Source organism: Vicia villosa, linkage group LG3, assembly GCF_029867415.1.
Source record: "Vicia villosa cultivar HV-30 ecotype Madison, WI linkage group LG3, Vvil1.0, whole genome shotgun sequence".
In the NCBI taxonomy this organism is placed as follows: domain Eukaryota; kingdom Viridiplantae; phylum Streptophyta; class Magnoliopsida; order Fabales; family Fabaceae; genus Vicia; species Vicia villosa.
The window spans coordinates 16,179,930-16,206,507 of NC_081182.1; the positions used below are offsets into that span (position 1 = coordinate 16,179,930).

General features: G+C 31.6%; 10 non-coding genes across 10 annotated transcripts; all 10 read right to left on the reverse strand.

Annotated features, from left to right (window-relative positions):
• Positions 1–2,584: 2,584 nt before the first annotated feature.
• TRNAE-CUC (transfer RNA glutamic acid (anticodon CUC)) lies at positions 2,585–2,657 on the reverse strand. Its single transcript has one exon. It is a non-coding gene; the product is annotated as a tRNA-Glu (tRNA).
• Positions 2,658–4,066: 1,409 nt separating this feature from the next.
• On the reverse strand, positions 4,067–4,139 carry TRNAE-CUC (transfer RNA glutamic acid (anticodon CUC)). The gene has a single exon. It is a non-coding gene; the product is annotated as a tRNA-Glu (tRNA).
• A 1,388-nt stretch (positions 4,140–5,527) lies between these two features.
• TRNAE-CUC (transfer RNA glutamic acid (anticodon CUC)) lies at positions 5,528–5,600 on the reverse strand. The gene has a single exon. It is a non-coding gene; the product is annotated as a tRNA-Glu (tRNA).
• A 1,398-nt stretch (positions 5,601–6,998) lies between these two features.
• TRNAE-CUC (transfer RNA glutamic acid (anticodon CUC)) lies at positions 6,999–7,071 on the reverse strand. Its single transcript has one exon. It is a non-coding gene; the product is annotated as a tRNA-Glu (tRNA).
• Positions 7,072–8,461: 1,390 nt separating this feature from the next.
• Positions 8,462–8,534, reverse strand: TRNAE-CUC (transfer RNA glutamic acid (anticodon CUC)). The gene has a single exon. It is a non-coding gene; the product is annotated as a tRNA-Glu (tRNA).
• A 1,409-nt stretch (positions 8,535–9,943) lies between these two features.
• Positions 9,944–10,016, reverse strand: TRNAE-CUC (transfer RNA glutamic acid (anticodon CUC)). Its single transcript has one exon. It is a non-coding gene; the product is annotated as a tRNA-Glu (tRNA).
• A 1,388-nt stretch (positions 10,017–11,404) lies between these two features.
• Positions 11,405–11,477, reverse strand: TRNAE-CUC (transfer RNA glutamic acid (anticodon CUC)). Its single transcript has one exon. It is a non-coding gene; the product is annotated as a tRNA-Glu (tRNA).
• A 1,401-nt stretch (positions 11,478–12,878) lies between these two features.
• TRNAE-CUC (transfer RNA glutamic acid (anticodon CUC)) lies at positions 12,879–12,951 on the reverse strand. The gene has a single exon. It is a non-coding gene; the product is annotated as a tRNA-Glu (tRNA).
• Positions 12,952–14,361: 1,410 nt separating this feature from the next.
• TRNAE-CUC (transfer RNA glutamic acid (anticodon CUC)) lies at positions 14,362–14,434 on the reverse strand. The gene has a single exon. It is a non-coding gene; the product is annotated as a tRNA-Glu (tRNA).
• A 2,030-nt stretch (positions 14,435–16,464) lies between these two features.
• On the reverse strand, positions 16,465–16,537 carry TRNAE-CUC (transfer RNA glutamic acid (anticodon CUC)). Its single transcript has one exon. It is a non-coding gene; the product is annotated as a tRNA-Glu (tRNA).
• Between the last annotated feature and the right edge of the window lie 10,041 nt (positions 16,538–26,578).

Consider the following 26,578-nt stretch of genomic DNA (forward strand, 5'->3'; position numbering starts at 1 on the left):
GTAATAATTACCTTGGATGCCTAAGGCAGAGAGGGCAGAGAGTACCATTTGTTGCACACTTTCTGGAGTCAAGGCAGCAACAACATTGTTGGAGGCAGCAGCGGCATAGGTCTGGCCTATTGGCATGAAAGGCCTGCACTGGTCTCTTTTTGGGCCAGGTCAGGCATTCTGCAATGATGTGACCATGTTGCTTACAGTAGTTACAAAATTTCTTGTTACAATTGCGAGCAATGTGGCCAAACTGTTTGCAGGAAAAACATTGAACTTGCTTCATATCACGCGATTTCCCTTTACTTTGGGCAGAATAGGCCACAGAAACGACATCCATAGTAGTATTGTCGTTTGACATGGCCCCTTGAGTTAACAGACGCTGCTCCTCCCGCAGTAATTCTCCAAGACACACATCTAAAGAAGGAGGTGGAGATCGATTCAGCAGTCCAGCTCGTACAGCTTCAAATTCTGGTCTAAGTTTCATTAAAAACTGATCCCGCTTGCTGACTTCATAAATAGTTTGAACAACAATGAGTGCGGCCCCAGAAAGATCACCATGTAAAATAATTGAATGTTCAGCCCACAGATTAAGGAACCCAGAATAGTAGTCTTGAATCGAAAGACCGCTTTGACGATAATTAGCTATGTCAAGTTCCAACTGGAATCTTTTTGCATCATTGTTTTGGTTGTAAATGCGCTTCAGGTAATCCCACATGTCCTTAGCAGTAGAATAGGAACGCAGATTATTAACCATGTGGGGTTCGATGTACGCGAGAATCCAAGATATAATTTGAGCATCCTTTGTATGCCATGCCTCCAATGCAGTTTTGTCAGTTGGAAGTGTTGAAGTACCATCAACATGGCCCCACACACCTTTTCCTTTCACGTACATCCTAAATTGAAACTCTCAAGCAGCATAATTTTTGGCCGTAAAACGAACACAGAAGAAGTTCTCTTTTTCCATGAGAAAACGGCGAATAACGAAACGAAGTGATCAAAAATAGATCGCACAATACTCGTGCGCAAGGAACAAAAAGAGTTGATCAACTACTATTGCAGTAGTTGTTACTCCTCTAAGGGTTTTTTTTTATAAAAAACTAACAAGACCAGAGAACTAAGAGGAAAAAAATCACGGTTCAAGATTCAAGAGCTCTTGATACCATGTCAAAACAAATTCTGGCTTGATGCCTCTTTCATTATCTTTTCCTCTATAAATAATACAGCCCCAATAATTACATAATTATCACTACTAATTACAAATATCTTGATTTGAATTATAATTATATACAATTACTAATTTCCTAAGTTATACAAAATATAGTAGGAAACTAATAATATCATATTTCCTTATTGACAACCCACATCCAACCCAAATTCAAACCTGTTATACTTTAATCTTACGATTACAAATGATTTTTCAATTTCGCACACTCGAGGTTTCAGTTTAAGTCTTCTCAAATCTCGCCTAGCAATATCACGCCTTCTTCTCATCTTCTTTTCCATGTACATATCACCTCTTCTTCTCTAGTCTCTCATCTCTTAAGTTCTTTCTTTTCCATTTTATTATTTTTATTCTACTGTTCTCTCTTCCAACTACGTTTTTAATATTTCTTTTATACTCTAATCTCTCCTATCTTTTGTTCTTTCTTTTTCATCTTCTCTAATCTTTCACTTCTCTCTTTTTTTCTATTTCATTATAATGTTTTGATATTGTTTTATGCTACTATTTTTATGTTTTTATTCCACTTTTATCTAATTTTATTTATGTACATTAAATGAAAAGTTGTTGTCTAAATATGACGATTTTTGCTATTATTTGATAACGTATAAATGACTAAATACAAAGTTATGTTGTCATCTATATGTGTATGTATGACTCAATAATTTTAAAAAAAATCGAACCAACCCAAACTGCATTAGCTTTATGTGATTTGATTCGGATTTATTTATAAAAGTCAACAGAACTGCACACTTTTTCTCTTGCGCTTCGGATATTTTTCACCTCAAAATCGCTCAAATCGCATCGCAAACACCTCTAAGCAATTTTATGGCTTATTTTGGTTTGCAATTTATTTTATATGAATACCCTCATTTAATATAATATTTTGGCTAATAATTATATTAGTTTATTAATGCAATTTAGATGCTCTCTATCTTCCTCTCTCTCTCGCACACATTTCTCTTCATCTATCACTATCTTCTTCTCTACAAGCACCAAAAATCTCCATTGATTTACAAAGTGTAACCGTATATTCTAACAATAATTGCTAAATAATTGCTAAATTTATGAAAGACATCATCACTTCTAAAAAGATATCAATATCAATAGATAATAAAACAATTCTTCTCCACAATCACCAAAACCCTCTAAAAGAAAAAAAAACAATTATATTTGTTTTTGAAAAAAGTCACTTACAATTTTTTTAAAATAAATAAAAATAAACTAACGTAATAATCAAATTTTTTTTAGAAGAAAGGAAAGAAGAGGATGTATTAATTTCGGTACTATTATTTATTTTTTTAAATGGTTACCAGTACTAATAACACAACCATTTATATGCTACGCTTAATGCATATAGAAAACATTAAAAATTTCCGTAGCCGGGACTTGAACCCGGGTCTCTCGGGTGAGAGCCAAGTATCCTGACCAACTAGACTACAACGAAATGCTGACATTATCTTTTCCTCTATAAATAATACAGCCTCAATGATTACATAATTAACACTACTAATTACAAATATCTTGATTTGAATTATAATTATATACAATTACTAATTTCCTAAGTTATACAAAATATAGTAGGAAACTAATAATATCATATTTCCTTATTGACAACCCACATCCAACCCAAATTCAAACCTGTTATACTTTAATCTTACGATTACAAATGATTTTTCAATTTCGCACACTCGAGGTTTCAGTTTAAGTCTTCTCAAATCTCGCCTAGCAATATCACGCCTTCTTCTCATCTTCTTTTCCATGTACATATCACCTCTTCTTCTCTAGTCTCTCATCTCTTAAGTTCTTTCTTTTCCATTTTATTATTTTTATTCTACTGTTCTCTCTTCCAACTACGTTTTTAATATTTCTTTTATTCTCTAATCTCTCCTATCTTTTGTTCTTTCTTTTTCATCTTCTCTAATCTTTCACTTCTCTCTTTTTTTCTATTTCATTATAATGTTTTGATATTGTTTTATGCTACTATTTTTATGTTTTTATTCCACTTTTATCTAATTTTATTTATGTATATTAAATGAAAAGTTGTTGTCTAAATATGACGATTTCTGCTCTTATTTGATAACATATAAATGACTAAATACAAAGTTATGTTGTCATCTATATGTGTATGTATGACTCAATAATTTTAAAAAAAAACTGAACCAACCCAAACTGCATTAGCTTTATGTGATTTGATTCGGATTTATTTATAAAAGTCAACAGAACTGCACACTTTTTCTCTTGCGGTTCGGATATTTTTCACCTCAAAATCACTCAAACCGCATCGCAAACACCTCTAAGCAATTTTATGGCTTATTTTGGGTTGCAATTTATTTTATATGAATACCCTCATTTAATATAATATTTTGGCTAATAATTACATTAGTTTATTAATGCAATTTAGATGCTCTCTATCTTCCTCTCTCTCTCTCGCACACATTTCTCTTCATCTATCACTATCTTCTTCTCCACAAGCACCAAAAATCTCCATTGATTTACAAAGTGTAACCGTATATTCTAACAATAATTGCTAAATAATTGCTAAATATATGAAAGACATCATCACTTCTAAAAAGATATCAATATCAATAGGTAATAAAACAATTCTTCTCCACAAACACCAAAACTCTCTAAAAGAAAAAAAAACAATTATATTTGTTTTTGAAAAAAGTCACTTACAATTTTTTTAAAATAAATAAAAATAAACTAAAGTAATAATCAAATTTTTTAGAGAAGAAAGGAAAGAAGAGGATGTATTAATTTCGGTACAATTATTTATTTTTTTAAATGGTTACCAGTACTAATAACACAACCATTTATATGCTACACTTAATGCATATAGAAAACATTAAAAATTTCCGTTGCCGGGACTTGAACCCGGGTCTCTCGGGTGAGAGCCGAGTATCCTGACCAACTAGACTACAACGGAATGCTGACATTATCTTTTCCTCTATAAATAATACAGCCTCAATGATTACATAATTATCACTACTAATTACAAATATCTTGATTTGAATTATAATTATATACAATTACTAATTTCCTAAGTTATACAAAATATAGTAGGAAACTAATAATATCATATTTCCTTATTGACAACCCACATTCAACCCAAATTCAAACCTATTATACTTTAATCTTACGATTACAAATGATTTTTCAATTTCGCACACTCGAGGTTTCAGTTTAAGTCTTCTCAAATCTCGCCTAGCGATATCACGCCTTCTTCTCATCTTCTTTTCCATGTACATATCACCTCTTCTTCTCTAGTCTCTCATCTCTTAAGTTCTTTCTTTTCCATTTTATTATTTTTATTCTATTGTTCTCTCTTCCAACTACGTTTTTGATATTCCTTTTATTCTCTAATCTCTCCTATCTTTTGTTCTTTCTTTTTCATCTTCTCTAATCTTTCACTTCTCTCTTTTTTTCTATTTCATTATAATGTTTTGATATTGTTTTATGCTACTATTTTTATGTTTTTATTCCACTTTTATCTAATTTTATTTATGTATATTAAATGAAAAGTTGTTGTCTAAATATGACGATTTTTGCTATTATTTGATAACGTATAAATGACTAAATACAAAGTTATGTTGTCATCTATATGTGTATGTATGACTCAATAATTTAAAAAAAAAACGAACCAACCCAAACTGCATTAGCTTTATGTGATTTGATTCGGATTTATTTATAAAAGTCAACAGAACTGCACACTTTTTCTCTTGCGGTTCGGATATTTTTCACCTCAAAATCGCTCAAACCGCATCGCAAACACCTCTAAGCAATTTTATGGCTTATTTTGGGTTGCAATTTATTTTATATGAATACCCTCATTTAATATAATATTTTGGCTAATAATTATATTAGTTTATTAATGCAATTTAGATGCTCTCTATCTTCCTCTCTCTCTCGCACACATTTCTCTTCATCTATCACTATCTTCTTCTCCACAAGCACCAAAAATCTCCATTGATTTACAAAGTGTAACCGTATATTCTAACAATAATTGCTAAATAATTGTTAAATTTATGAAAGACATCATCACTTCTAAAAAGATATCAATATCAATAGGTAATAAAACAATTCTTCTCCACAAACACCAAAACCCTCTAAAAGAAAAAAAAACAATTATATTTGTTTTTGAAAAAAGTCACTTACAATTTTTTTAAAATAAATAAAAATAAACTAAAGTAATAATCAAATTTTTTTGAGAAGAAAGGAAAGAAGAGGATGTATTAATTTCGGTACAATTATTTATTTTTTTAAATGGTTACCAGTACTATGCTACGCTTAATGCATATAGAAAACATTAAAAATTTCCGTTGCCGGGACTTGAACCCAGGTCTCTCGGGTGAGAGCCGAGTATCCTGACCAACTAGACTACAACGGAATGCTGACATTATCTTTTCCTCTATAAATAATACAGCCTCAATGATTACATAATTATCACTACTAATTACAAATATCTTGATTTGAATTATAATTATATACAATTACTAATTTCCTAAGTTATACAAAATATAGTAGGAAACTAATAATATCATATTTCCTTATTGACAACCCACATCCAACCCAAATTCAAACCTGTTATACTTTAATCTTACGATTACAAATGATTTTTCAATTTCGCACACTCGAGGTTTCAGTTTAAGTCTTCTCAAATCTCGCCTAGCAATATCACGCCTTCTTCTCATCTTCTTTTCCATGTACATATCACCTCTTCTTCTCTAGTCTCTCATCTCTTAAGTTCTTTCTTTTCCATTTTATTATTTTTATTCTACTGTTCTCTCTTCCAACTACGTTTTTAATATTCCTTTTGTTCTCTAATCTCTCCTATCTTTTGTTCTTTCTTTTTCATCTTCTCTAATCTTTCACTTCTCTCTTTTTATCTATTTCATTATAATGTTTTGATATTGTTTTATGCTACTATTTTTATGTTTTTATTCCACTTTTATCTAATTTTATTTATGTATATTAAATGAAAAGTTGTTGTCTAAATATGACGATTTTTGCTATTATTTGATAACGTATAAATGACTAAATACAAAGTTATGTTGTCATCTATATGTGTATGTATGACTCAATAATTTTAAAAAAAAACCGAACCAACCCAAACTGCATTAGCTTTATGTGATTTGATTCGGATTTATTTATAAAAGTCAACAGAACTGCACACTTTTTCTCTTGCGGTTCGGATATTTTTCACCTCAAAATCGCTCAAACCGCATCGCAAACACCTCTAAGCAATTTTATGGCTTATTTTGGGTTGCAATTTATTTTATATGAATACCCTCATTTAATATAATATTTTGGCTAATAATTATATTAGTTTATTAATGCAATTTAGATGCTCTCTATCTTCCTCTCTCTCTCGCACACATTTCTCTTCATCTATCACTATCTTCTTCTCCACAAGCACCAAAAATCTCCATTGATTTACAAAGTGTAACCGTATATTCTAACAATAATTGCTAAATTTATGAAAGACTTCATCACTTCTAAAAAGATATCAATATCAATAGGTAATAAAACAATTCTTCTCCACAAACACCAAAACCCTCTAAAAGAAAAAAAAAAACAATTATATTTGTTTTTGAAAAAAGTCACTTACAATTTTTTTAAAATAAATAAAAATAAACTAAAGTAATAATCAAATTTTTTTGAGAAGAAAGGAAAGAAGAGGATGTATTAATTTCGGTACAATTATTTATTTTTTTAAATGGTTACCAGTACTAATAACACAACCATTTATATGCTACGCTTAATGCATATAGAAAACACTAAAAATTTCCGTTGCTGGGACTTGAACCCGGGTCCCTCGGGTGAGAGCCGAGTATCCTGACCAACTAGACTACAACGCAATGCTGACATTATCTTTTCCTCTATAAATAATACAACCTCAATGATTACATAATTATCACTACTAATTACAAATATCTTGATTTGAATTATAATTATATACAATTACTAATTTCCTAAGTTATACAAAATATAGTAGGAAACTAATAATATCATATTTCCTTATTGACAACCCACATCCAACCCAAATTCAAACCTGTTATACTTTAATCTTACGATTACAAATGATTTTTCAATTTCGCACACTCGAGGTTTCAGTTTAAGTCTTCTCAAATCTCGCCTAGCGATATCACGCCTTCTTCTCATCTTCTTTTCCATGTACATATCACCTCTTCTTCTCTAGTCTCTCATCTCTTAAGTTCTTTCTTTTCCATTTTATTATTTTTATTCTACTGTTCTCTCTTCCAACTACGTTTTTAATATTCCTTTTATTCTCTAATCTCTCCTATCTTTTGTTCTTTCTTTTTCATCTTCTCTAATCTTTCACTTCTCTCTTTTTTTCTATTTCATTATAATGTTTTGATATTGTTTTATGCTACTATTTTTATGTTTTTATTCCACTTTTATCTAATTTTATTTATGTATATTAAATGAAAAGTTGTTGTCTAAATATGACGATTTTTGCTATTATTTGATAACGTATAAATGACTAAATACAAAGTTATGTTGTCATCTATATGTGTATGTATGACTCAATAATTTTAAAAAAAAACGAACCAACCCAAACTGCATTAGCTTTATGTGATTTGATTCGGATTTATTTATAAAAGTCAACAGAACTGCACACTTTTTCTCTTGCGGTTCGGATATTTTTCACCTCAAAATCGCTCAAACCGCATCGCAAACACCTCTAAGCAATTTTATGGCTTATTTTGGGTTGCATTTTATTTTAGATGAATACCCTCATTTAATATAATATTTTGGCTAATAATTATATTAGTTTATTAATGCAATTTAGATGCTCTCTATCTTCCTCTCTCTCTCTCGCACACATTTCTCTTCATCTATCACTATCTTCTTCTCCACAAGCACCAAAAATCTCCATTGATTTACAAAGTGTAACCGTATATTCTAACAATAATTGCTAAATAATTGCTAAATTTATGAAAGACATCATCACTTCTAAAAAGATATCAATATCAATAGGTAATAAAACAATTCTTCTCCACAAACACCAAAACCCTCTAAAAGAAAAAAAAACAATTATATTTGTTTTTGAAAAAAGTCACTTACAATTTTTTTAAAATAAATAAAAATAAACTAAAGTAATAATCAAATTTTTTTGAGAAGAAAGGAAAGAAGAGGATGTATTAATTTCGGTACAATTATTTATTTTTTTAAATGGTTACCAGTACTATGCTACGCTTAATGCATATAGAAAACATTAAAAATTTCCGTTGCCGGGACTTGAACCCAGGTCTCTCGGGTGAGAGCCGAGTATCCTGACCAACTAGACTACAACGGAATGCTGACATTATCTTTTCCTCTATAAATAATACAGCCTCAATGATTACATAATTATCACTACTAATTACAAATATCTTGATTTGAATTATAATTATATACAATTACTAATTTCCTAAGTTATACAAAATATAGTAGGAAACTAATAATATCATATTTCCTTATTGACAACCCACATCCAACCCAAATTCAAACCTGTTATACTTTAATCTTACGATTACAAATGATTTTTCAATTTCGCACACTCGAGGTTTCAGTTTAAGTCTTCTCAAATCTCGCCTAGCAATATCACGCCTTCTTCTCATCTTCTTTTCCATGTACATATCACCTCTTCTTCTCTAGTCTCTCATCTCTTAAGTTCTTTCTTTTCCATTTTATTATTTTTATTCTACTGTTCTCTCTTCCAACTACATTTTTAATATTCCTTTTGTTCTCTAATCTCTCCTATCTTTTGTTCTTTCTTTTTCATCTTCTCTAATCTTTCACTTCTCTCTTTTTATCTATTTCATTATAATGTTTTGATATTGTTTTATGCTACTATTTTTATGTTTTTATTCCACTTTTATCTAATTTTATTTATGTATATTAAATGAAAAGTTGTTGTCTAAATATGACGATTTTTGCTATTATTTGATAACGTATAAATGACTAAATACAAAGTTATGTTGTCATCTATATGTGTATGTATGACTCAATAATTTTAAAAAAAAACCGAACCAACCCAAACTGCATTAGCTTTATGTGATTTGATTCGGATTTATTTATAAAAGTCAACAGAACTGCACACTTTTTCTCTTGCGGTTCGGATATTTTTCACCTCAAAATCGCTCAAACCGCATCGCAAACACCTCTAAGCAATTTTATGGCTTATTTTGGGTTGCAATTTATTTTATATGAATACCCTCATTTAATATAATATTTTGGCTAATAATTATATTAGTTTATTAATGCAATTTAGATGCTCTCTATCTTCCTCTCTCTCTCTCGCACACATTTCTCTTCATCTATCACTATCTTCTTCTCCACAAGCACCAAAAATCTCCATTGATTTACAAAGTGTAACCGTATATTCTAACAATAATTGCTAAATAATTGCTAAATTTATGAAAGACATCATCACTTCTAAAAAGATATCAATATCAATAGGTAATAAAACAATTCTTCTCCACAAACACCAAAACCCTCTAAAAGAAAAAAAAACAATTATATTTGTTTTTGAAAAAAGTCACTTACAATTTTTTTAAAATAAATAAAAATAAACTAAAGTAATAATCAAATTTTTTTGAGAAGAAAGGAAAGAAGAGGATGTATTAATTTCGGTACAATTATTTATTTTTTTAAATGGTTACCAGTACTAATAACACAACCATTTATATGCTACGCTTAATGCATATAGAAAATATTAAAAATTTCCGTTGCCGGGACTTGAACCCGGGTCTCTCGGGTGAGAGCCGAGTATCCTGACCAACTAGACTACAACGGAATGTTGACATTATCTTTTCCTCTATAAATAATACAGCCTCAATGATTACATAATTATCACTACTAATTACAAATATCTTGATTTGAATTATAATTATATACAATTACTAATTTCCTAAGTTATACAAAATATAGTAGGAAACTAATAATATCATATTTCCTTATTGACAACCCACATCCAACCCAAATTCAAACCTGTTATACTTTAATCTTACGATTACAAATGATTTTTCAATTTCGCACACTCGAGGTTTCAGTTTAAGTCTTCTCAAATCTCGCCTAGCGATATCATGCCTTCTTCTCATCTTCTTTTCCATGTACATATCACCTCTTCTTCTCTAGTCTCTCATCTCTTAAGTTCTTTCTTTTCCATTTTATTATTTTTATTCTACTGTTCTCTCTTCCAACTACGTTTTTGATATTCCTTTTATTCTCTAATCTCTCCTATCTTTTGTTCTTTCTTTTTCATCTTCTCTAATCTTTCACTTCTCTCTTTTTTTCTATTTCATTATAATGTTTTGATATTGTTTTATGCTACTATTTTTATGTTTTTATTCCACTTTTATCTAATTTTATTTATGTATATTAAATGAAAAGTTGTTGTCTAAATATGACGATTTTTGCTATTATTTGATAACGTATAAATGACTAAATACAAAGTTATGTTGTCATCTATATGTGTATGTATGACTCAATAATTTAAAAAAAAAACGAACCAACCCAAACTGCATTAGCTTTATGTGATTTGATTCGGATTTATTTATAAAAGTCAACAGAACTGCACACTTTTTCTCTTGCGGTTCGGATATTTTTCACCTCAAAATCGCTCAAACCGCATCGCAAACACCTCTAAGCAATTTTATGGCTTATTTTGGGTTGCAATTTATTTTATATGAATACCCTCATTTAATATAATATTTTGGCTAATAATTATATTAGTTTATTAATGCAATTTAGATGCTCTCTATCTTCCTCTCTCTCTCGCACACATTTCTCTTCATCTATCACTATCTTCTTCTCCACAAGCACCAAAAATCTCCATTGATTTACAAAGTGTAACCGTATATTCTAACAATAATTGCTAAATAATTGTTAAATTTATGAAAGACATCATCACTTCTAAAAAGATATCAATATCAATAGGTAATAAAACAATTCTTCTCCACAAACACCAAAACCCTCTAAAAGAAAAAAAAACAATTATATTTGTTTTTGAAAAAAGTCACTTACAATTTTTTTAAAATAAATAAAAATAAACTAAAGTAATAATCAAATTTTTTTGAGAAGAAAGGAAAGAAGAGGATGTATTAATTTCGGTACAATTATTTATTTTTTTAAATGGTTACCAGTACTATGCTACGCTTAATGCATATAGAAAACATTAAAAATTTCCGTTGCCAAGACTTGAACCCAGGTCTCTCGGGTGAGAGCCGAGTATCCTGACCAACTAGACTACAACGGAATGCTGACATTATCTTTTCCTCTATAAATAATACAGCCTCAATGATTACATAATTATCACTACTAATTACAAATATCTTGATTTGAATTATAATTATATACAATTACTAATTTCCTAAGTTATACAAAATATAGTAGGAAACTAATAATATCATATTTCCTTATTGACAACCCACATCCAACCCAAATTCAAACCTGTTATACTTTAATCTTACGATTACAAATGATTTTTCAATTTCGCACACTCGAGGTTTCAGTTTAAGTCTTCTCAAATCTCGCCTAGCAATATCACGCCTTCTTCTCATCTTCTTTTCCATGTACATATCACCTCTTCTTCTCTAGTCTCTCATCTCTTAAGTTCTTTCTTTTCCATTTTATTATTTTTATTCTACTGTTCTCTCTTCCAACTACGTTTTTAATATTCCTTTTGTTCTCTAATCTCTCCTATCTTTTGTTCTTTCTTTTTCATCTTCTCTAATCTTTCACTTCTCTCTTTTTATCTATTTCATTATAATGTTTTGATATTGTTTTATGCTACTATTTTTATGTTTTTATTCCACTTTTATCTAATTTTATTTATGTATATTAAATGAAAAGTTGTTGTCTAAATATGACGATTTTTGCTATTATTTGATAACGTATAAATGACTAAATACAAAGTTATGTTGTCATCTATATGTGTATGTATGACTCAATAATTTTAAAAAAAAACCGAACCAACCCAAACTGCATTAGCTTTATGTGATTTGATTCGGATTTATTTATAAAAGTCAACAGAACTGCACACTTTTTCTCTTGCGGTTCGGATATTTTTCACCTCAAAATCGCTCAAACCGCATCGCAAACACCTCTAAGCAATTTTATGGCTTATTTTGGGTTGCAATTTATTTTATATGAATACCCTCATTTAATATAATATTTTGGCTAATAATTATATTAGTTTATTAATGCAATTTAGATGCTCTCTATCTTCCTCTCTCTCTCTCGCACACATTTCTCTTCATCTATCACTATCTTCTTCTCCACAAGCACCAAAAATCTCCATTGATTTACAAAGTGTAACCGTATATTCTAACAATAATTGCTAAATTTATGAAAGACTTCATCACTTCTAAAAAGATATCAATATCAATAGGTAATAAAACAATTCTTCTCCACAAACACCAAAACCCTCTAAAAGAAAAAAAAAAAACAATTATATTTGTTTTTGAAAAAAGTCACTTACAATTTTTTTAAAATAAATAAAAATAAACTAAAGTAATAATCAAATTTTTTTGAGAAGAAAGGAAAGAAGAGGATGTATTAATTTCGGTACAATTATTTATTTTTTTAAATGGTTACCAGTACTAATAACACAACCATTTATATGCTACGCTTAATGCATATAGAAAACACTAAAAATTTCCGTTGCTGGGACTTGAACCCGGGTCCCTCGGGTGAGAGCCGAGTATCCTGACCAACTAGACTACAACGCAATGCTGACATTATCTTTTCCTCTATAAATAATACAACCTCAATGATTACATAATTATCACTACTAATTACAAATATCTTGATTTGAATTATAATTATATACAATTACTAATTTCCTAAGTTATACAAAATATAGTAGGAAACTAATAATATCATATTTCCTTATTGACAACCCACATCCAACCCAAATTCAAACCTGTTATACTTTAATCTTACGATTACAAATGATTTTTCAATTTCGCACACTCGAGGTTTCAGTTTAAGTCTTCTCAAATCTCGCCTAGCGATATCACGCCTTCTTCTCATCTTCTTTTCCATGTACATATCACCTCTTCTTCTCTAGTCTCTCATCTCTTAAGTTCTTTCTTTTCCATTTTATTATTTTTATTCTACTGTTCTCTCTTCCAACTACGTTTTTAATATTCCTTTTATTCTCTAATCTCTCCTATCTTTTGTTCTTTCTTTTTCATCTTCTCTAATCTTTCACTTCTCTCTTTTTTTCTATTTCATTATAATGTTTTGATATTGTTTTATGCTACTATTTTTATGTTTTTATTCCACTTTTATCTAATTTTATTTATGTATATTAAATAAAAAGTTGTTGTCTAAATATGACGATTTTTGCTATTATTTGATAACGTATAAATGACTAAATACAAAGTTATGTTGTCATCTATATGTGTATGTATGACTCAATAATTTTAAAAAAAAACGAACCAACCCAAACTGCATTAGCTTTATGTGATTTGATTCGGATTTATTTATAAAAGTCAACAGAACTGCACACTTTTTCTCTTGCGGTTCGGATATTTTTCACCTCAAAATCGCTCAAACCGCATCGCAAACACCTCTAAGCAATTTTATGGCTTATTTTGGGTTGCATTTTATTTTAGATGAATACCCTCATTTAATATAATATTTTGGCTAATAATTATATTAGTTTATTAATGCAATTTAGATGCTCTCTATCTTCCTCTCTCTCTCTCTCGCACACATTTCTCTTCATCTATCACTATCTTCTTCTCCACAAGCACCAAAAATCTCCATTGATTTACAAAGTGTAACCGTATATTCTAACAATAATTGCTAAATAATTGCTAAATTTATGAAAGACATCATCACTTCTAAAAAGATATCAATATCAATAGGTAATAAAACAATTCTTCTCCACAAACACCAAAACCCTCTAAAAGAAAAAAAAACAATTATATTTGTTTTTGAAAAAAGTCACTTACAATTTTTTTAAAATAAATAAAAATAAACTAAAGTAATAATCAAATTTTTTTGAGAAGAAAGGAAAGAAGAGGATGTATTAATTTCGGTACAATTATTTATTTTTTTAAATGGTTACCAGTACTAATAACACAACCATTTATATGCTACGCTTAATGCATATAGAAAATATTAAAAATTTCCGTTGCCGGGACTTGAACCCGGGTCTCTCGGGTGAGAGCCGAGTATCCTGACCAACTAGACTACAACGGAATGTTGACATTATCTTTTCCTCTATAAATAATACAGCCTCAATGATTACATAATTATCACTACTAATTACAAATATCTTGATTTGAATTATAATTATATACAATTACTAATTTCCTAAGTTATACAAAATATAGTAGGAAACTAATAATATCATATTTCCTTATTGACAACCCACATCCAACCCAAATTCAAACCTGTTATACTTTAATCTTACGATTACAAATGATTTTTCAATTTCGCACACTCGAGGTTTCAGTTTAAGTCTTCTCAAATCTCGCCTAGCGATATCACGCCTTCTTCTCATCTTCTTTTCCATGTACATATCACCTCTTCTTCTCTAGTCTCTCATCTCTTAAGTTCTTTCTTTTCCATTTTATTATTTTTATTCTACTGTTCTCTCTTCCAACTACGTTTTTGATATTCCTTTTATTCTCTAATCTCTCCTATCTTTTGTTCTTTCTTTTTCATCTTCTCTAATCTTTCACTTCTCTCTTTTTTTCTATTTCATTATAATGTTTTGATATTGTTTTATGCTACTATTTTTATGTTTTTATTCCACTTTTATCTAATTTTATTTATGTATATTAAATGAAAAGTTGTTGTCTAAATATGACGATTTTTGCTATTATTTGATAACGTATAAATGACTAAATACAAAGTTATGTTGTCATCTATATGTGTATGTATGACTCAATAATTTTAAAAAAAAACCGAACCAACCCAAACTGCATTAGCTTTATGTGATTTGATTCGGATTTATTTATAAAACCTGGGTCTCTCAGGTGAGAGCCGAGTATCCTGACCAACTAGACTACAAAGGAATGCTGATATTATCTTTTCCTCTATAAATAATAGAGCCTCAATAATTACATAATTATCACTACTAATTACAAATATCTTGATTTGAATTATAATTATATACAATTACTAATTTCCTAAGTTATACAAAATATAGTAGGAAACTAATAATATCATATTTCCTTATTGACAACCCACATCCAACCCAAATTCAAATCTGTTATACTTTAATCTTACGATTACAAATGATTTTTCAATTTCGCGCACTCAAGGTTTCTGTTAAAGTCTTCTCAAATCTCGCCTAGCGATATCATGCCTTCTTCTCATCTTCTTTTCCATGTACATATCACCTCTTCTTCTCTAGTCTCTCATCTCTTAAGTTCTTTCTTTTCCATTTTATTATTTTTATTCTACTGTTCTCTCTTCCAACTACGTTTTTGATATTCCTTTTATTCTCTAATCTCTCCTATCTTTTATTCTTTCTTTTTCATCTTCTCTAATCTTTCACTTCTCTCTTTTTTTCTATTTCATTATAATGTTTTGATATTGTTTTATGCTACTATTTTTATGTTTTTATTCCACTTTTATCTAATTTTATTTATGTATATTAAATGAAAAGTTGTTGTCTAAATATGACGATTTTTGCTATTATTTGATAACGTATAAATGACTAAATAAAAAGTTATGTTGTCATCTAAATGTGTATGTATGACTCAATAATTTAAAAAAAAACCGAACCAACCCAAACTGCATTAGCTTTATGTGATTTGATTCGGATTTATTTATAAATGTCAACAGAACTGCACACTTTTTCTCTTGCGGTTCGGATATTTTTCACCTCAAAATCGCTCAAACCGCATCGCAAACACCTCTAAGCAATTTTATGGCTTATTTTGGGTTGCAATTTATTTTATATGAATACCCTCATTTAATATAATATTTTGGCTAATAATTATATTAGTTTATTAATGCAATTTAGATGCTCTCTATCTTCCTCTCTCTCGCACACATTTCTAAAAAAACAATTATATTGTTTTTGAAAAAAGTCACTTACAATTTTTTTAAAATAAATAAAAATAAACTAAAGTAATAATCAAATTTTTTTGAGAAGAAAGGAAAGAAGATGATGTATTAATTTCGGTACAATTATTTATTTTTTTTAAATGGTTACTAGTACTAATAACACAACCATTTATATGCTACGCTTAATGCATATAGAAAACATTAAAAATTTCCGTTGCCGGGACTTGAACCCGGGTCTCTCAAGTGAGAGCCAAGTATCCTGACCAACTAGACTACAACGGAATGCTGGCATTATCTTTTCCTCTATAAATAATACAGCCTCAATAATTACATAATTATCACTACTAATTACAAATATCTTGATTTGAATTATAATTATATACAATTACTAACTAGTAAAGGACCCGTGCGTTCGCACGGGTCACGTAAAGTCGATATAAATAATAAATAAATATATAACGATGGTTAATAAATATATATAAAAGATACGCAAATTAAAAAGAAAAATCATTTGAAATTATAATTGTCATATAAATATTAATTTAATTTAGTTAGAAATTTATATAATTAAGTAATCATATACCTTTGTGTTCGCACACATCATATAATATCATTACAAATCTATCATGAGTAGTCATCTACCCGTTCGTTTGCACGGATTGCACAATGTTATAAATAATAAAATAAATATAATATATGAGATTATATTTATTTGATTCGGTAACATGTACCAAATTTTTTGTCCAATTTTGTTCATTGTCACCCATATCCCCTATCTTATTATAATCATTTGAAATCTTTTTCACTTATTTTAAATAAATTTTTTGATATATTTAATAGATTTATTTTTTCAAAAATATCAGTTATGGCTTAATATTAACATATAAAAAATAAAGAAAATAAATAATATAGTAATGGTTAAAAATATAAATAAAATATATACAAATTAAGTAGCTTTGTCCCGTCGAAAAATGTATATTTTAGTAGAAAAATAAAGAAATTAATTAAGAAATCATTTACCTGTGCGTTCGCACATTTTGTATAATATCGTTATAAGTAGTAAATTAATATAATATAGTGATGGTTAAAAATGTATATAAAATACAAAAAGAATAACAAATTTTTGTTCTTATAACAAATTATGTATTCACCAGTCATAATTGTCTCAAGTTAAATGTAATTTTATAAGTAGTTTCAGCCCGTCAAATTTTTGTTTTTATAAGAAATTATGTATTCAACTATCATAACTGTCTCATGTTAAATGTAAAGTGGCAAATAATAACGATATGCCATCAATATTGATGACATATCGTTATTATTGTCACTTGACTCAATTACATATTAGTTAAAAAATTAAATCTAAATAATATAAACAATATTTTTCCTTTTATAAAAATAAGGATCCAGGTAAATAAATAAATAAAAGTCAAATGATCCATTATTAAAGAAGGTTTATAACTATGTATTAAAAATTTAAATAGATATTATTGTTAATTATTATCCATGTATCACATATATTAATAGTTATAGATAAATTTAAAGAATAAATTAATCTAAAAATATATATTAGTCTAAAATAATATATTATTTAAAATTAAATCAAATTAATTTTTGAAGATATAAAAACGTATTATCAATACCTCTTAGGATGCAAAGAACGTGTTATCAATTCCTTATTAATACCTGGATAATAAAAGGTATAAATCAAGTTAATATATAGAATATTAGATTTAGAATATTAATTTATTGGAATAGGCCATTTATTGGAATATGCAAGTTTGACCGTTTTGAAAAGTTTAAAAACCGTTTTCTTTATCTTTTTATTTAAATAAGTGGTTATCCATATAGATTTGCTTATTCTCTTATGTGTTTTTAAGTTTTCATTGTCTTGTGCGGTGTTTGTTGGTTTTTCCGTCTTTAGTACGGTGTTTGTTGGTTTTCTCGTCTTAGTACGGTGTTTGTTGGTTCAGATGGACACATTTACTTCAAATCATTGCAGATTTGAGGAAGACTTGGGCGTCAATGTTGCAGATCCAGAAGTATGAATATTTTGGTGACTTTTATTTTGTCATATTTGTAGGCACTTTTAATTTGCCGTTGTATGCTATTAACCTAGGTGTTGCAAGATTGTTTGCAGATTCACCTTTTTCCGTTTTTAGCAATCTTGAATTTGTAATTGTGGTGTCGTTTTCTTTTACCTCCCCGTTTCACTTGGGAGGACGGCACGCTAAACCCTTCACGCGAAATTTGGAAGGAGAATGCGCCCGTGGTGGGATGAATTTTATTTCAGTTCTTCCTACGATATCACACGAACTTTCTTATTTGTCCTACGAGTAGGAAAGGGGAAAAAAGATCTCAACTAAACCCTAGGAGTTTGCTAAGTGTGGGGATTTCACCTAGACTAGAAATTCTGGAGTCCGGGGGGTCGGTTATACATAGGGAAGTGTTTAAACACCCTACATATCTGTAGTACTCTACAGGAACCTTCTCTGTGTCATTGTGATTGTGTTTATTGCTAATGATTGGGAAAGTTTCTCCTTTGTGTTAGAAGAAGGAATTGAATTGTTTAAAGAAAGACAGACAGACAGACAGACTGACTATTTTTGGTATTTTATTAGCTCGCTGAGATTCCTTGTGAACCTCATGCCTACATATCCCTAGTGGAAGTCAGAGCTTAATGTAGTTCGGGGAACTAACTAGGGAAATTACTTGTTTTTGGGTGCCTTGCTTTGAAGCTCAAGGTTGAAGCTTGGAATTAAATCTCTGTTTACAGTGAAGAGACATGAAATTATCTCTACAGAGAGGTATTTGTACTATTCTACCACAAACATTTTGAAAGAGTGACAGAATAACTAAATTCATTTCATTCAAGAGGGGGACCTTACTTGTGTGTGTGCAAGTATGCCAGTCAGATGCCTCTTAAATGAAAGAAAGATGCTCGTCCAAATTAGGGAAAGTGTACAAGTCTGGGGATGTGCCAGAGCATGTCTTTCAGAGTCCTAAATGGGAGACTTTGATTGAAATTGAAATTGAAATGTTTGTTTGTTTGAATGTGGTAGAGTAGTAAAAATATCTCTCTATAGAGATAAGCTATGTCTATCTACTGTATAAAAGATTTGACTTTAGCTGGCTTGTATGAGGCCCAAGCTTGAGGCTTTTTGATTGATTAATTAATTATTGACTCTGGGAGATGACTCCATTGGGGATTAATTACAGGGTATTTTTGTGTTCTGTACGAAGCCCAGAATTGAGGCTGACTCTACTTGGAGAGTGTTTATTTGATGGATTTTGTTTGGTGTTCTGTACAAAGCCCAGAATTGAGGCTGACTCTGTTTAGGGAGACTCTATTTGTGTGCCTTGTACAAAGCCCAAGGTTGTGGCCGACTGCTGAGAAAAATTGGGTTTTTTATACTATGACTCTAGTTAGGGAAAACATGATTTTCTGCCTTGTACAAAGCCCAAGGTTGTGGCGGACTCTTAAATAAATGAATTGAGTATGGATGACTATATGAGTAAAGATCCTAAGTGTTAGGAATCTTTGACACATGAAAGATATGGTTTATCTGCCTTGTACAAAGCCCAAGGTTGTGGCTGCTGAATGATGAAGAACTCACTGGGGAGACTCTATTATCTGCCTTGTACAATGCCCAAGGTTGAGGCTGACTCTTAACAGGGGAGTTTTATTGTTTGGGTGCCTTGTATGAAGCCCAAGGTTGAGGCTAACTGTTTTTGTTGGTTTTGACTCTACTGGAGATTAAAAAGACTGTTTTTCTTTGGAAGCTAACCCTTTCCAGGGATTTTGACTCAGCTGGTGAATCTGTCTGTTAAAAGACTGACTTTTATCATATTTTTTGGAGGCTGACCCTTTCCAGGGGTTTTGACTCTTTTGGGGAAATTATCTCCTAAGAGAATGAAATTATTCTTTTGACTTTTTATTAATTGACTTTGGAGGCTAACCCTTTCCAGGGGATTTTATTGAAATGAAAGAATGTGTGGAAGCTAACCCTTTCCAGGGATTTATTGAAATGGAGGTTGATTTTAATTGACTTTGGAGGCTAACCCTTTCCAGGGGTTTTTATTAAATGAAAGAATGTGGGTAGCACTCCATTAATTATTAAAGGATGAAAAGGTTGGCAGAAAGATTATCTAGTGGAGACTCTTTGTTTAAAGCCCAAGATGAAGGCTGACTCAATGCTGAGGATGACCAAACATGGATCCTAGACTCTGCTAAGGAAGATTGATGAAGATAAGGGTGACAGAGACTGTCCATGTCTCTCATTCCAAAAATGTACTCAATGTGAAATTGAGACAAACTTAGCTTGTTTAAAGTCTGGTTTAAATTGGAAGAAACTCACCAGGGTAGGCTAAAAGGTGACTAAAGACCTGTTCCTATGTTTATAAGAAACCTGATGGGTCCTTGTATACAAGCTCAAGAGGAAGCTGGAAATGCTTTTAAGAAGCCTGTGGGTCCTTGTACAAAGCCCAAGAGGAGGCTAATCGAGGGTCATCGAGGGTCCTTGTTATAGCACAAGAGAAAGCTATGTAGTTTTGAACTTATTTTGGCTCTAAGCAAATGGGTAAGAGGTTTCACCGGGAATAATTCCTCTTTGGGTGGATGTGTCCTATATTTTTGGATTCTAAGGTTTTTGCCAAGATGTTTCACCGGGAATAATTCATCTTGGGGGTTTGAACTACAGATCTCTAATTAGGAAAGAGCCTTCACCGGGAAGACATTCTCAATCCTAGGTCATATTCCTAATATATATATATAGTTTAACTGTCCTAAGGTTTATACTCAAACGCAGTTCTAAACTAATATATGCACAGTTTATATTTGACAGTAATTTAAATAAAGACTGTAAATTGAAAGCTTGTAAAGCCTAACCTGGATGGAGTGGAGGCCATTGAAGAAGTATGTACAGAGCCTCAACAGTATTTTTGTTGTTTTGTTGATAACAGTTGAATATATATGATAAACAGTCAATGGTTTTTGAAAACAGAAGAAGTGAAGATGGACAAAGGTCACATAGGTATCTGAAGAGTTTCACCGGGAATAATGCCCTTCAAATACCAGAAGAATGTTTTGAAAACAGAAAGAAGATTTTGAAAATACAGTTTTGAAAACAAGCTAAGAAGAGAAGATTTTTGGGACTTACACTCTATTAGAGGCCCAGTACTTTGCAGTACTGGTGCAAAAGCAATTTGAAAATGATCTGGAATGACACAAGGTTTTGTTGTTTGAAAACCCTAATCATTTGATTTTATCAGAGATTGAAAATAGTTTTGAGATTTGACAAAAGTCAACTTAATTAAAGTAAAAATCAAGATTTTTATTTAATTAAGACCTAAATAATTAGGGTTTTATCATAAAATTATTTACAAAGTGATTAGGTTAAAATAAAGTGAGAATATATATTTAAAGTATTTAAGAAAACACTTAAAAACATACTATTTTAAACCTAATTAAAATTCAAGAAATAAATAATATTTTTATGATTTTTTTGATTATTCACAAAATAGGTATATTAAATGATAAGTGTGTGAAAAATGAAGTAAAAATAAATTAATTTGATAGGTTAAATATTTATGTGAAGTTGTGAAGAAAATAAGTGTGAAAAGTGGTAAAAAAATATAGAAATGTCTTCACCAAGGCTTGAACTCACGCCCTCTAAGTCACACACACAAAACAAACACCACTGAGCCAACGCGCGTGTGGTGATAGTAACTTGCATCCATTTGGTTATGTTTCAAAACAAGTTGTAAATCTTTGAAAAATAAAAGAAACAAAAAGTCTGGGGCGAGGGGGATTCGAACCCCAGACTTGTGGCATGATGATACTAAGGGCGCATGTGTGGCCACTAGGGCAAGTTGTTTAGTCATTAATAAAACGCATATCACTCAAAATAAAATAAACTCTGCCCTGAGATTTGAATTTTGCGCGCCACCACCATCTTCGTCTTCAACCTCAAGCTCCATGAATTTGGATTTCTGAACTCACTCATTTCTCAATCATTTGCCATGATGTAAACACAAAACTTGCTCCAATTTTACTCACGATTCTAAATATGTAACTAACATGAACTAACATTAACTACATCTAACTAATTTACCAGAAATCGTGAAGAACCCTAAAATTTCAAAATCAAATTAAATGACTATACTGAAAGATAAATGGATGATGATAGAGGGTTTTCAATCCTCTGATGATGCTGAACAAGATAGAATCGAGATATTTCACAAAGAGTACTTAAATTAAAGAGAGGGAGTTCAGAAACTTACCTCTGAAACTGAAGGTCGTGAGGATGATTGAGAGCAACTGAGCTTGAATGAATGATCTCAATAGCTTCCCTGAGACTCAATGATGCTAACTGGATGCTTATTGTAGCCTGAATCCTTCTGAATTGTTCTATGGACCTCCCTCGATTTGAACTTCAAGTGGACATGGAGGTTGTTGAATTTGGAGTTACAGGTGAGCTGCAGCCATCTGGTTAGCTTCACTATGACCTGAGGAGTGTGTCTGGATGATTGGCTTGCCTTGAAACCTTCTGAATCACTCCATGGACCTCCAACTGCAAATGCTCCAAAGTGAGAGCAACAATGGTGTTCCTCCACTTACAGAAGTGATCCAGGTGCTTGGATCACCTCAAATGACCTCCCTTGAGATGTTAGAATGCTCACTTCCCAAAGATAAGCTCTGGTTTGAAGAAATCGATTCTTCTTGCCAAAGAACTTTGAAAAACAATGAACAAGAGGAGAGAAAGAGAAAGCAAGGAATATGGTTGCTTTGGTGTGTTTTTTGAATGAGAATGAGGCCTCTATTTATAGGCAATTGGTTCAGTACTGAGTGAGAATGTGAGCTTGCTTAATGGGAGAGTTTGGTTTCTTAGCCATGAAGAAATTCAAAGAATATCCCAAGTGCAATGATGAGCTCTTTGATACCACTCCCTAGCCATCGGTTTTGTTTGATCTTAGGGGACCAAATTGCTGCAGAAATGAGCTCCAATTGGTTGGGAGAAGATTCCTTTGATGAATCACCAATTTGTCATAAATTCAAAAATGCAATCATTACATAATCACATGCATTTGTTTTTGGAATCTTCTCTAATCCTTATGCAATGATGAAAATGGATGTATGGCATGGTTTCAGATGTGTTATGGGTCGTGTAGCATCCATAAGAGAGGTTATTTGCACAAAATTTGCAAAGTCCAATTTGCACATGACCTATAATTTTACTTCATGAGGCCAACTTTGAACAAGCATAACTCTTAGCTCAAATTGAATTTGGAGAAGGTTGAACACAATTTGGAAAGCCCTAAACATCTACTTCAAATCATTAGTTTATGTCTTCTTCAGAATCATTTGGGAAATTTGTGAAAAATGAGCTCAAAGTTGGATGAAAACTAGGTTAAAACACTTAGAAAAATTTCTAAGTGTTTATGACCTAAACTTCAAAATCTCCAAAACTTCATAAATGGTTGATCTTTTGAAAAAAGTTCCTTTGTAAGATGTTGTTTTATTTTGCAAGATCTACAACTTTCATGTTGGAAGTTTTTTGAGTTGTGTAGGTGAAATTTTGAGATCTCACCATGCCTTCAAAAACCCTAATTCCCGACTTTTCGCTCCTTGATGAATTTCTTTGGCCAAATGACTTTGACATCCATATATTGATGATATTGATCTTTGAAAGTCATTTTTTGACCAAAAACCTTAAAAGTCAATGATGATCCTTCACAGTTGACTTTTTCCTGACAAAGTGACTTTTTGGGCTTTTGTGTAGAAATAAGATCTTCTCCCCAAATGGATGATATAAATGGATTATATGGAGGTAGTAGAGATCCTTAAATCATGTCTTGAGTTTTGGATTCATGCCCTGATCAGAAGTCAACTATCTTGGTGAATTAGGTCAAAACCCTAATTTGTCGACCATGTGAAAGTAATGACTGTAGACTTTGAATTGAAGTGTGATGTCCAGTAGACCTTGTAATATGAGTTATTTGAAGATGATTGATGTCTTTGAATGACCCTCTGAGGTTTTTTAGGGTTTCCCAAATGTGATCCCTGATTTCAGTCCTTGACAGGCTCAAAACCCTAATCTGGTGACCTGAGTAAACCTGTACTCATATGACTGGATGTCTAATCAATCATAGATGAGAAAAGTGAAGTTTTTGAGCCCCATGATTGTATTAGAGACTAGTCTTTGTATTGATTGATCCTTTGCCTGAGCTTTCTTGTCTTTGAGCATCCTCGATTAGGTACCAGATGGAGAAATGACTGCTCTGAGTACTTGTCTTGACCTGATGAAAAATCCTGAAGACATGCCATCTCAGGGGGGTCAAAAATTAGGGTATGACAGATGCCCCTATTTAAGTTTCTTTTATCTGGAGGGAGAGAGATTGAGATCTCGATCTCTCCTGCGTAAAAGAGACTTAAATATCAAAGAATGCCCGAATTTTGGGCGCTCCTGAGATGTTGTAATTGATAAAATCTTTGCATGATTTGATCCCGTTGTCGCACTTGGCGGGGGATGAGGAGACAAACTCCTGTAGAAATACTTGATGTGGATTCTGGTGAATGGATGGCAATGTAGGATGCGCAATCCATCTTTTTTAACTAAGTGTTGATACTTAGAAAAAGGTAAACAACCTTTCCTCGTTTCGGATGTCCATATCTCGAAACTGGTCTTGGTTGCGTTTGGACAATATCTCAGATAAAGAGAAAATTTCCAAAGGTTTGTTTCCTCATCAAACTTCTCATCAGCACTTGGAGACGAGACGCCATTTGATGGTAGTAAAGAAACTTCAAGGGTTTGTTTCCTCGTCAAACTTCTTATCAGCGCTTGGAGATAAGATGCCATTTGACGGCTGTAAAGAAACTTCAAGGGTTTGTTTCCTCGTCAAACTTCTTATTAGTGCTTGGAGATAAGATGCCATTTGACGGCTGTAAAGAAACTTCACCATCTTCCTTTTTGACTTGACGTCTTTGAAAGAATGTCATATGGCCTCATGATCTTTTGAGGGGCTAATGACTTTGTTTGAAGGCGGACGAACTGTTTTCAGGGTGAAAACTGCCATTCGTCAACTGATGCCTGGGGAATCAACGAACTGTTTTCCTAAGAGGAAAACTGCCATTCATTGACTCTGTGGGGAGCTAAGCATCCCATGAGCAGACAAACTGTTTGAAGAAACTGCCATTTGTCGATCTCTTGAGTATTTAACAGACAAACTGTCTTTTCTTGGGAAAAGACTGCCATTTGCCAATTGCTAGGGGAACAAACTGTCTTCTGCCGGGGAAGATTGCCATTTATCGACCCTTGTCATGAAAGAAAGTGAGCAAACTGTCTTCTGCTGAAAGAGACTGCCATTCGCTGACTCTGTTATGATAGAAAGTGAGCAAACTGTCTTCTGCTGAAAGAGACTGCCATTTGCTGACTTTGTTGTGATAGAAAGTGAGCAAACTGTCTTCTGCTGAAAGAGACTGCCATTTGCTGACTTTGTCGTGATAGAAAGTGAGCAAACTGTCTTCTGCTGAAAGAGACTGCCATTTGCTGACTTTGTTGGGGAATCTGAACTATCTTCTGGATGAAGACTATCATTTGCTGACTCCGCTAGGGAATCATTTGTCGATCTGCTGGGAGATTCTGAATTTTCCCTTGACAAGAAATGGCACCTCTTGACCCTGCTGGGGAAATACCAGACCTGTAGGGAGTTCCGGAATGTGAAGCAGACTATCTTATCTGAAGAAGACTGTCGAATGTCGCTCTGCAGGAGATTCTCGGTTGAGGAATTCCAAAAGTGAACAAACTATCTCTTTGAGGGAGACTACCATTTATTGACTTGCTTGGGGAAATCTCTCTACATGGATCGTTGTCTTGAAGGAACAAGTTTCTCCAGGACTTGCAGGGGAAACTTGAGTTCATGCCCTCATGATTCGGGCATTCTCATGATTAAAAGCCTTAATTTGACTATGCAGTTGTGATGTAATGTATGCATGAATATTATGACAATTATAAAATGTAAAGTGAATGTGAATAGAATTGTCGCGGATGTGAAATCCTATGATACGACTTGAATTCTTGTTGATCAGAAGATGTCCTCTTCTTGGAGTTCGAACTCTGTTTGGAATATCTGGCTATCAGTTGTCCGCTGTCCGAAATGAGTAATATGAATTGAAGTAAAGATCCGTCATTGGGAGATGTTCGCAAAGCGACCTCATGGGGAAAACTTGGTTCCCGGAGTCTCAACCATTCTCGGAGCAACTGTTTGCATTCTTCCTATTGTTTGTAAACTTTAGAAAGAAATTTCACCTTTATTTTTGCAAGTAAA